Consider the following 12,063-nt stretch of genomic DNA (forward strand, 5'->3'; position numbering starts at 1 on the left):
AGTGCAGACCAGTCAGCTAGACACAAGGAAGTTGGTATGATGGCGCTCTTCGGCTACTAAAAAAATCCTGTAAACTAGCCGAAAGACTGTGGCGTAAGTCTTACGACCCGGTTAGTAAAGCTGTGTACCGCACTACCACCAAAAATTACCATAGAGCCATTTGTAGGGCCCGGGCTTCGTATTTTTCTCGTGAGTTCAGTGCGAGTAGCAATCCTAGCAAACTTATTTTTAAAGCACTGAAAGACCTTGCCACCTGTAGAGCTTCCAATAGGGCGATCAGTTCCCCCTCTCATTGCGAGGATTTGGCCACCTTTTTCATCAATAAAGTGGAAGGGATTTATCGCACTTTTCCCAGTTCTACTGGCTCTCGGCAGTATAGTACGGCTACGGTTAAAACCTCCATGGCACTATCCTATTTTCCAGAGCTTTCTATGGAAGAAGTTGATAAGCTCGCTATTAGAGTGAAATCAGGCTCGCCTAAAGATCCTTTGCGGCCCTCACAATTTAGGGAATCTTCCTCTCTCTGTCTTCCCCCGCTTTGTGAGCTTATCAATCTGTCTCTATCCTCGGGTTCCGTACCTTGCGCCTGGAAGCAGGCGCAGGTAATTCCTATTTTGAAGAAATCTACTTTAGATCCTGGTAAAGCTGAAAGCTATCGTCCCATTTCTCTCCTCCCGTGGGCTGCCAAACTGACTGAGGCTCATGTAAATGCCATTCTTGCAAACCATCTCCATTCTGCGAATATTTTAGATCCTACGCAGAATGGTTTTAGGCCCGGTCACAGTACCGAGACTGCGCTCCTGTACATGGCTGAACACCTTCGCATGTTGGTTGATTCGGGTCATACGGCGGCACTTGTGCTTCTCGATCTAAGTGCCGCCTTTGACACTGTCTCCCATGACATTTTACTCCAACGTCTGGTTGAGGCTGGGGTAGATAAGGTGGCCCTTGATTGGTTCAGATCTTTTTTATCTGATCGCTCCTTCAGGGTCAGCATTCCCCCCTTCGAATCTAAACCACATGCGATTGCCCAGGGAGTACCACAGGGATCGGCTCTAAGCCCCACACTATTCAATCTTTATGTCCAGCCGCTAGCTGATGTCGCCATGCGTGGGAACCTCTCCATCGTGTCCTACGCAGACGACACTCAGCTGGCGGTTGCGATTAGTGGGGCTTCCGATCTCGAGGCTGCCAAGTTCCGTGAGGGACTTATCTCTGTGGCACATTGGATGAATGACAATTTCCTACAATTGAACGCAAAAAAAACCGAGGTGCTCATTGTGGGAAAGCAAATTCATCTGTGGGATGATAGCTGGTGGCCTCAAGAGCTCGGACCTATTCCTATCCCTGTTGCTGAAGTAAAGAATCTTGGGGTGTGGTTTGACTCCCATTTGAGTTTCACCACCCACACAAAAAAGACCGCTGCTTCCTGCTTTGGGATTTTGCGTCAGCTTCGGTCCACCTTCAAATTTTTCGACGCTCCCACTCGTCAGCTTATCGTGCAAGCCATGATCCTGTCCAAACTGGATTATGTTAGCTCTCTTTTTCTTGGAGTCAACCAGGCTGAGCTTTCTCGCCTTCAACGTATTCAGAACGCCGCCGCCAGGGCTCTGGTTGGCTTGCCCAAGTTCTGTTCAGCCAGGAAAACCATCTATAATCTTCATTGGCTCCCGGTGGCACAGAGAATAAAGTTTAAATCTTTGATCCTAACTTTCAAGATTCTTAAACTTTCTTCCCCTCCGATCCTTCAGCACTTAATCTCTCCCTATGTGCCAACTCGTACTCTGAGGTCCTCTGCTCTTCATCTTGCTGTTGTTCCTCGCTTTAAGAGATCCAGGACAGGCGGACGTTCCTTCCAAGTTCTTGCCGCCAAGTTGTGGAACTCTTTGCCTGTGCATATCCGTGCCATTGAGGGGCTTTTTGCTTTTAGGAAGGCAGTAAAAACCTTCCTCTTTCCCCTGGTCCCCTAGTTTTATCTGCTGTGTTGTGTTCTTAGTCTCTGTCCGGTTTTTGGTTGTGTTCTCGCGCCAGGACGCCCCTTTGCTGGGGCATCTGTGCGCGTAATAAATCCGGTTAACATAACATAACATAACATAACATAACAAGTTAGTGGTTTCTCGGGGGTGAGGGTGGGGGGGCACCTCTAGGATGCCCTCTGAGTGCATTTTACAATAACTCCCACACTGGCATCAGCATGGGTTTATTGTACTGAGAAGTTTGCTACCAAACATCTTGGCATTCAGTAAAGCCATCATGGATCTGTGGAGTTCATAATGACAAACTCCCAGCCCATGTACTCAGAATAGCTTCACTGGTCTTCAGTGTCTAAGAATGGACTTAGACATTGTATAGGCATTTTTCTCAGGCATCTATGCCCTCACCTGTGGTATAGAGCAGCCTGCCGTAGGCCCTGCTAGAGGGGTGACTTACCTAAGCATCAGGAAGTGGTTGTGGGCATGCACCAAAACACACAGTCTGCAATGGTGTGCATATGTTAGATGAGGGCTCTCTGAGGGTGGCACAATATATGCTGGAGTCTTTAGAGACCCTCCCTGGTTGCAAGGCCCTTAGTACCACTGGTACCCTCTACAAGGGGCTTGCCTGTGGCCAGAGATGTGCCAATTGTGGAAACAAAAGTACAGTTTTGGGAACGAAAACAGGCCCTGCGAAGCTGATTGGCATGGACCCAGTGCACACTTAAAGGCAAAAAGTAGTGGAAACGCATAGACTTTTAAAATGCTACCCTCTTCCACGTACAAGCTGTAAAAAAAGAGTGCATGGGTGCTTAAACAGGACCCATAACAAGGGTGATTGACTAGGAAATACTTATGCAAGGTTCAAACATTGGAACTATTGCTTCCACTTAGAAGTGCTAAGTCTGAATAAAAGTGGCGGCTGCTACCTGGAAGTAGCAGTGGAGCAGAATGGGGAGGAAGGCGTGGCGGTGGGTGTTTTTTTTGTTGTTATCAGGTTGAAAAAAAACACTTACCGCCCGGCCAGCCGCCTCTTCTGCGTCATCCTCCTGGTTTCTTGGGGGGAAACAGGAAGCACCAGGGTCCCCACACTCCCGCTGTGACACAGCGCTCAGCCAGGGTCTGGAGGGGTTACATGTCTCAATGCAGGCTGCAATGCAGCCTGCATGGAGAACATGCTACGTACAACAGTGGCGGATCGCACAGGTAAATGCTGTGGGGTGGTGAGCCAGAGCGGGGCAGAGTGGAGGGTAATGGAATCTGAAACATGACGGGACAGTGAAAACTAACTAAATAAACACTTACCTTGCGCTCGCCGTATCACCAAAGTCTGCAATGCGTTGAGCGCAAGGTAAGTGGTTTTATTTATTTATCTATTTAGGTTTCATATTCCCGTTAAATGTCCGATTCCACTACCCCCCTCACCGCCCCACAACATTTACCTGTGCAAGCCGCCGCTGATGTACGCATGACTGTTTGGCCGTCCTTCTCGGGCCAGCCAATCGCTCACATAGGAGTGTAAATCACCACTCCTCCTCCCTGAGAGCAGCCCCGCCCCACAAAGACGCAGCAACGGGAAAAAAAACCCGATAATAACCTCACGTTAAAAATGTAAATGTAAAAATAAATAATTGGTGAATACATTTTGAATTTGGGTTAAAGTAAACATAAGTAAGAAATGCACTTGTGAAGAGGGTAGAGAGTTTCCCTCACGGAGGTTCAACAACTATATTTATTGTGTAACGATAATTAAGGAATCTCTTACCCAACACACGTCGGAGGATATATGTTCTATGTAAGTATTATTTTTGTTATGTGCAGAGATAGTGGAGGTGGCATGATGCACCCTATATTGATGACATCAGAGGGTTAACCCACTTCCCAACCTTATCTCCTCTGTACTGCGTTGGTGAAGAGCTAAGGCAGGGCACAAGTCCTAAAAACAGAAGTGGGGGACGCTGACGTCACGACAGGACGTGACGCCACGAAAGGTGGCTTGCACCATCAGACTCATTACCTCCCCTCCCTCACCCCTTAAATGCGATTGCATCAGAGAAGCCAGCGTGTTAGCAGCGTTCTGAATCAGCTCCGATCTCACCCCAAAGAGGCCAAAGAGTGAATGTGTGGCTACATTTGCTGCAGTTATTGAGCTCCCAGTAAAATAAGTGGGGGGACGCCGTCCACCCGGGTGGTATCCCGACTCGAGCCCTAGGCTAAGGGATTGATTACAGTAAGTCCCAATGAATGCAAGACATTTGCTCAAATCTACTAGCCCTGGGACACTGAGGGGCGTATTTACAAGCGCCTAGCGCTACCAAGTTTCTTTTGAACAAGAAGGGAGTGCATTACAGTGTAGGCGAAGAGCTGCTGTGAGACCTGGGCTTCGCGCCAGCCAGTGTGCCAGAGGTGACAGGACATCACCTGAAGTCTGTGCAACTTGCAGGAGAAGCTGTGGGTGTGCCTAACACCTAGAAGCCTACCTGCCTTTCTTCTCACAGAGGGAATGAAAGTAGGTGGCTCAGCAAGAGGAAAGACTACAGAAGGATATGCTCATCTGTGGCCCCAGCATGAAGAGCACCCTGAAGAAGCCCACTGACATGCAGAGCAATGCCAGTGCCAACCTAAGCTGAAACGCATTATTAGTAAATTTCAGGGCGTTTTCAGTTTTTGTTTGCTGAAGTAGGTAACACAGGGTTTAAGATTGGAAAAGTGAGAGACTTTGCCTTGAACACACAAAGATAAACCTGTGGTTAGGAAGTTACTATTTGCCAGCATGAAGTTGTTGGCTCAAAAACTGAAAGAACTAATCTATGATTAAACAAAAGGGAAATCACTTAGTGAACCCACGCCCATGTGTGAACTTTGCCTACAGCAGTTTCTCTCACGAGTCACCATTGATATTGGGGTAAAAGCGATATAGAGCAATGTCAATGGTGCGGCGATTACCTGGAGCCCAGGTAGAACCCTGTAGCTGAACCCGCCATCAAACAGTGTAGGATTTCCTTTATATACCGGGAACTCGACACTAAGGAATCAGAGTGCCTTACATCTATCTATTTTTTACTACAAAAAACACAGCCAAAGGTTATCACCAGTTTTGTGTGCTAAGTACAGTGCGCACCGTAATGCACACCACCTCAATTGTGTGCTCTTTGTAGACAGTCTTGTTTTAAACTTTCTATATGCTAGGGGGTGTACTGACTATGACTGTGCGCTGAAAAACATAACTGCTGAATTTTAGAGTTTTTTCAGGTTTTGTTTGCTAAACAATGTAGTCAAATATGCGAAATTTCTTCCAATTATTGTGCCGATCTAGCAAACGGTGGCAAAGTTGTTAGCAAACCACGAACGTTTTTTTGTTTCCCTCTTTAACCTTGCTCTATGCCCTCCCCTCAGTGTATCAGCATGAAATCTTGAATACCTGAGGCCTCATTTATGAGGCTGTGCGTCACTTTTACGCTGCCAGTGCGTCACTTTTTGTGACGCACCAGTGGCGTAAAAAATGCGCCTTGTTGCGCCATATTTACAAAGTGACGCATCTAGGTTGATGCGTCACTTTGTAAACCCCTGCGCCACATTATACCTGCGCCAGGTATAATGTATGCAAGGGGGGCGTTTTGACGCAAGAAAGGGTCATGAAAGTGACGCAGTGAAATCTATAAGATTTCACGGCGCCACTTCTAGGACACAAATGCGTCAATTTCTTACGCCTGCCTCACAGCAGGTGTAAGACTGACGCAAGCCCTTTAACATGGGGCTTGCCCCATGTGAAAGGACACATTGGTGGAGTTGCGTCACTTTTGTGACACACTTCACCAATGCGTCACTTTTGCGCCATACAGATACGTCAGAAATACTGACGTATCTGTAACTCCTTGCGCCATGATGCGTCATACTGTAAATATGATGCATCATTGGTGTCGCAAGGAGGGCGCAGTGAAAAGTGACGCATCGCTGTTTCCACGCAGCGATGCGTCACTTTTCATAAATGAGGACCCTGAACTGGGTGTAACTCACTATGGGCCATATTATCAAGAAAGGGCGATACATTATCGCTGCTTTTATCTGCAGGTTATTGCCGCTAAAGCGGCGATAATGGGCTTGATAATATGCCCTTGTGAATTCCCATAGAAGCCCAGGTTAACACCATAACACCCCCCATAGCCTCCACCTTCCCTAGGGCGGGGAAGGCGAGGTGAACCCCTCTCCCGGAATTCCACCATCTTGACATGGTGATAAAACCTCCATTCAGGAATAGGGTGGTGCCCCTCCCACACTAAAGGTTGTAGACACATTAAAGATAGATAGGCCTTTGGCTATTACCTGTCTTCCCCTTGTAACGCCCCTAAATTCAATATTTAGGTGGCCCTCTGAGACCTGAAACTCAGATTCATCCGACCGATGAAGACTAGGAGAAAAAAGACCTGCTGCACGAGAACTGAAGCCCTGCTGCAGAAGAGAAAAGCACCAAACCCTGCCAGCTGCTCCAAGCACTCGACAACCACTGCCTGCTGTGTTGTCCTGGACCTGCTAGGAGTCCAAGAACCCCAGATCACCTATAACTTTCTAGGAATTACTGAGAAGCTCCCCTGGAGTTAAGGTATCACTCCCCTGCACACCGTAGGCACCGATCCTGTGAAGTCCGGTTTGTCAACTACGACCTCAAAGCAGAACCTAAGCTAGAAGAGGTACAACAGCTCTGCTGGGTCAAATCTGCCTCTCCACTAAGTTTGGAGGCACCAGAACTTACTGGACCTGCGGTGTACAAATACCCAGTGTACCGGACCCCTAATGGTAAAAACCAAGAAGAGTCCACTCCAGACTCCCAAAATACCTAAAGCAGACACCTGTCGAAGCACGTTGAGACACCCGAGACCCACGTTCTTCAACTGTCCCGAGATTGCCTCCCTAAGGAGCTTATTTCGATGTTGGGCGGATGCAAAACGGAACCAACCGAACTCCGGTCTGCGGTCCCGCCCGCCAAATTACGATCCAACCGCACATGGTTGGGTCGCATACTCCCATTCCTCTATAGGAGCTCATGTTACAGCCGTAAACAGGCTGTAACACAAGCTCCCATAAAGAATCGGAGTTGTGTTCATCGGTGCACCCTGTGCCTGACACAAGGTGCAGGGATCATCAATGGGACACCACAGGTGCCCCCTCAGCCCCCAACTGGAGGCTGAAAACAGAAGGTAGTTCTGCTAGTGGTCCCCAAAAATGCTTTTCGACAGGGTTTCCATGTTGGAAAGGCCGGCATGGAAACCCTGCTGAGAACCGTGCATTGTAAACCGCCGTCCATGTGGATTATGGACCGGTTCTGACTGGCAGACGGCCTCTTGAGCCCGTCCGAAGACAGCCACAATGACTGACCAGTTTCAATTCACATTGGCTGTATCATAATCAGCTTGTCAGGTTTTGGTTCATTCGCGCCTGCCTAATGAATAAACTACAATTCCCATGATTCCTTCCAGAGGGGAGGTATTAAAGATGAGGTCGCGCTGGGACTGACGTGCGTAATTCTGATTTTCCTGAGTTGCTGACGGGCAGTCAGCTTTCTTTCGTGCCGTGTCATGCTGTGTTTTCGAGTGGATTCTGCCTCTCCGGCTTGAGAGCAGAAAGGACGTCGTCATCTACGAGGGTAGGACACTGGTCTATTTGTGCGGAGTGCTGTGTGTTTGTCGGCCACGCGCTGCCGTAATATGTCCCGAGTTCGCCCAACCCTTTTTCTGGATAGTACCTTGCGAAACGCGGTGGGGTCATTCCGACCACGCATGTTCGCCTATAATCTAAGTGGACATCGTGGTAACTACTTGTGCGGCGGAGCGCGGTGGTGAAAGTGAAGCCACGCGCTACCATTTGCATGCTCTATGTCCAGGATTGATTAATGCGGAGCGCGGTGGTATAATTGAAACCACGCGTTACCGTATAGCCACCGACTTGGTCCTTGTTGTATTAAACTTTGTTAAAGCAGAGCGCGGTGGTGAGGACTCAACCACGCGCTGCTGTATTCTCTACTATACAACCTTCTATTGCCCAGTGTTCTAAGCTGCCGTGTTTTCTGGATATCAATTACTTCGAGACTGGGCAGGATTTCCTGGTTTCATTTTCTTTGTTTTCCTTTTCAAACATTACTACTCATGTTCTGATGCTCTGCTTTGTGATGAATTATAATTGGAAAATGAGTCAAACTGTATGCTGCCGAGTACCCCTTTATTTAGTAGTTATTCTTCGTGGATAGCATTTCACTGATAGCAGTCTTATCATTTATGGTATGTGAGCATGTGGTGTACGTATTGAGTACTATTAGTATGCACAGAAAGGGTGTTGTTCAGATCACCTATATATTTCATATGTTTACAGATTTTGTCCTGGGAGAAGGTCTGTCTTGGATGCTCTGGTGTTTTAAGAGGTCTATAGGACATGCAACAGGTACTGCTTATTCTAGTGAGACCACATGAGTGTAGCCATTTATGTCTGCCTGGCTTACACATTGTATTTGTTTTGTTTCAGATCCTTTTCCCTGCAGTCCCCTTCCCTTTCCTTTCCCTCGTTTGATGGTTCGAACACCCTGTGTTTACACTTCAGGGTGTTGGTGACATCAGGAGCTGGACCACTATTAGCAACGACTCGATCCTGCGGAGCATACCTGACACAGCTGGTCGAAACTGAAACAGAATAGGTCAGTCATAAGGCTTCCAACCTTAGGTCGGAGGCCTTATGGCCAACATCATAATTGGCCCCTAAGTTGCCTGCTTTTGACCGCATAGACCCTAAAGGTGCCCGACTGACCTGTTCGTTCTGCAACCGACCCCACTGGCCCCAGCGCTGACTAACCAGCTCTGCTACCTTGGCTCCAAGGCCTGTGCGACCTCCTCCCTCTAAGGCTACCGACTGAACTTACCTCTAAATCCATCTGTTTCAAACATTTTCAAGTGGCCCACTTCATCTTTGCGCACCAGTTTCCAAGACCCTCAGCACTCTGCTCCCACCCGATCTGGGATGCACCCAAACTTCTGCTTGAACTTTGGACCTGGTCCTGACATCGACCTAACAGGAGAAGGGGAACTTTATAAAAGGATTACCTGACTTTATATGCATTTTTCCTCTTTTTCCTATGGTGCATGAATGCGCACAAAAATTATATATTTTCAGAACTTTGAACTCCGAAAGTACATACCTTAGAACTGTGTTCTTGGTCTTAAAAAAAAAAAAATTCAACTTAAAAAAAAAAAATTGGTTTCAGATATATATTCTTGAGTGTGGGTTTCTCATTTATTGCCTCTGTGAGAAGAACAAATGCGTATCACTACCCTCTGATAACCCTAACTGCTCGCTTACACTACCACAAAAGGAGCATTAGAATGATCTGCTTTTACCTCTGTGTGACGTTTGGAGATTCTCTGGACTGTCTGCACAGTGTACGTCTCTTTAGTACACCATATAGAGAACCAGCGTCCTACACATGAGTATTGGGGAGTAGTTCTATCACAAGTAAATGTGTGTAATCCCAGTCCTGTGGTAGGTGCATGAGTATGGGGGAGTAGTTCTATCCCAGGTGCATGTGTGGTGTCCCAGTGCTGTGGTAGGTAAATGAGTGAGGAGGGGTAGTTCTATTACAGATGCATGTGTGGTGTCCTGAATTGTGGTAGGTGCATGAGTATGGAGGAGTAATTATATCACAGGTGCACTTATGGTCTCTCAGGGCTGTGGTAGGTACATGAATATGGGGCAGTAATTCTATCAAAGGTGCATGTGCAGAATGTCATTGCTTGAAGAGGTGTATGTGTGGCGTCCCAGGGTGCACAAGGTTTTGATGAGTAGTTCTATCACAGGTTGATGTGTGGCATCCCAGAGCTGTGGTAGGTGCATGAGTATGGTGAAGTAGTCCTTTCACAGGTACATCTGTGCCATCCTAGGACAGTGGTAGGTGTATGAGTATGGAGGAGTAGTTCTATCACACGTGGGTGTGTCGCATCCCAGGCTGCGTGAGTATTGGGGGAGTAGTTCTATGATAGGTGCATGTGTGATGTCCCTTGCTGCGTGAGTATGGGAGAGTAGTTCTATGACTGGTGCATGTGTGGCATCCAAGATTGCGTGAGTATGGGGGAATAGTTCTATCACAGGTGCATGTGTGTGGTCCCAGTGCTGTGGTCAGTAAATGAGTGAGGAGGGGTAGCCCTATGACAGGTGCGTGTGTGGCCTCCTGGACTGTGGTGGATGCATAAATATGGAGGAGTAATTTTATCACAGGTGCATGTGTGGCATCCTAGGACTGTGGTAGGTGCATCACATGGGGCAGTAGTTCTATCACAGGTGCATTTGTGCCATTTAGGACTGTGGTAGGTGTATAAGTATTGAGGAGTAGTTCATTTAAAGGTGCTTGCGTGGCGCCCCAGGACTGTGGTAGGTGCATGAGTTGGTGCAGTGTGGGTTCTGCATGTCTGCTAAGTGCTGCAAGTGTGAGTGCTCAAATGCTGATACAGGTGCAACTGTGGGGTCCCGGGGCTAGAGCCGGTGCATGAGGGGTCTAGTCTAGTGCATGTGTGGGTTCCCAATGCATCGTGGAGCAAGTGGGCATGTTCCAGCGCTCACAGAGGCACATGTGGGGCTGACTTTAGCACTGGTGGTTCCCAGTGTGACAGTCCTTTTTGGTGCCCCCCCGATGACCTCCTTATCCACGCATTCCCTTCCTACCACTTTTTAGCAGCGCCCCCTGTCACTCCATAGCCCTTCTTTCACATGCATTTCCTTTGATTTGTAGCGCTGTTCATACCACTGTAGGGTGTCTGAGCACTTTACATCACACACACATTATACAGAGACAATGAGTCAAATGTGTATAAATCAGGCTACAGGAACGTTACCTAAAAGAATGAGGATTACAAGGTGGAGAATTCACATTCACATTTAGCGCCGAGACACCATTTTTTGGTATTTGAGCGCTCTATAAATGTCATTATCATTATCATCATTATCATCATATCATCCATAGTAGTAGGCAGCATACCTGGTCTAGAGAAGCACAAACTCAAGATTTAAAACTTACCACAGAGGTTTCGGGTTGGCTTTACTAATAAGAATGTATTTCTATCCAAATGAACGCTTTTTTAAGCAACATTAGGGTAATGAAATACTGCGGATAAACATGAGGTTCTAACCTATAACACACAGTCTGCATGCTGGTCTTTGATGTAAATTCATAGGTCACTGTGCTGTATTAAGATTGTAATTCATGTAGGTGTGGCTTGGGGATGGCAGTGGCACAGACAGAAAGAACCATTGACATTTGGGTCATGTAGGCAGTTTATCAGTGACAAAATTAAACACGAAGGAACAAGAAACTTGACTGCAGCAGTATCTTGGTTGGTGAGCAGCTCTGCATATGTTCTTTGCCATACAATATGTGTTTATTATCAGAAGCAGTGCCCTTTGCCATTTTCTTGGGTTGAGGAGATTAGGAGCTGAGATGATTAATTCAGGTGCCATTTTTTCTCTTTGTTCAAATTCTGTTTTTGACAGAACATGGAATTAATGTTTTTCTGTGAACTGAAACCATTAGTTATGTTTAAAGAAGGTGACTTTCTGACCTGTAATTAAACACAGTAGCAAGATAACCAGCTCTCTGAGGAAAAGGAACTGCTTTATTTTAACAGCTGACAGATTTATAGACCACAAGGAACACATTGAACTAATTATTTTTTTTAAACGAATGCATCTTTTTTTTCTCTATGGCATACTTTTTGGAAAGTAACTTTAGACACACAGGTGGATTTTTCTGCAATGTGATTTTCTTCCTCTTCTCAGTGGGTATGAACTCATTATGTAATATTTTTCAGATTAATTTCACACTGTTCTGTATCTACCTGTGTCTGGGCTGCTGTTTAATGTTATACGAATAACAAGGCCGCCATTTCAGTACATAAGTGTAAGGGGCAGGAACAGTAAGCTTTCTTAATTTCAAATAAAACTCCTCCTTCTGGTGTTAAAAAGGCTGTCTCAAATGTATCTCATACTATGGCTGCTTCTTTCTCTGTAGTGACAATAGTGTTGTTAACATTTCTGCAAATTCTTCCTCGATTTCAAGCCT

At 46.7% G+C, this 12,063-nt stretch overlaps 1 long non-coding RNA gene across 5 annotated transcripts in view; it reads left to right on the forward strand.

Moving 5' to 3' along the window:
• The window catches only part of LOC144772355 (uncharacterized), a 250,308-nt gene that overhangs the window by 70,065 nt on the left and 168,180 nt on the right, over positions 1-12,063 (forward strand). For 2 of the 5 annotated variants that reach the window (XR_013599727.1, XR_013599728.1), the window contains one exon: positions 8,337-8,405. The exons of the other annotated variants lie outside the window; for them this stretch is intronic. This is a non-coding gene — a long non-coding RNA (uncharacterized LOC144772355). The remainder of the gene's footprint in view (positions 1-8,336; positions 8,406-12,063) is intronic. 5 annotated transcript variants of the gene reach the window in all.

Source organism: Lissotriton helveticus, chromosome 8 (assembly GCF_964261635.1).
Source record: "Lissotriton helveticus chromosome 8, aLisHel1.1, whole genome shotgun sequence".
NCBI classification, from domain to species: Eukaryota; Metazoa; Chordata; class Amphibia; order Caudata; family Salamandridae; genus Lissotriton; species Lissotriton helveticus.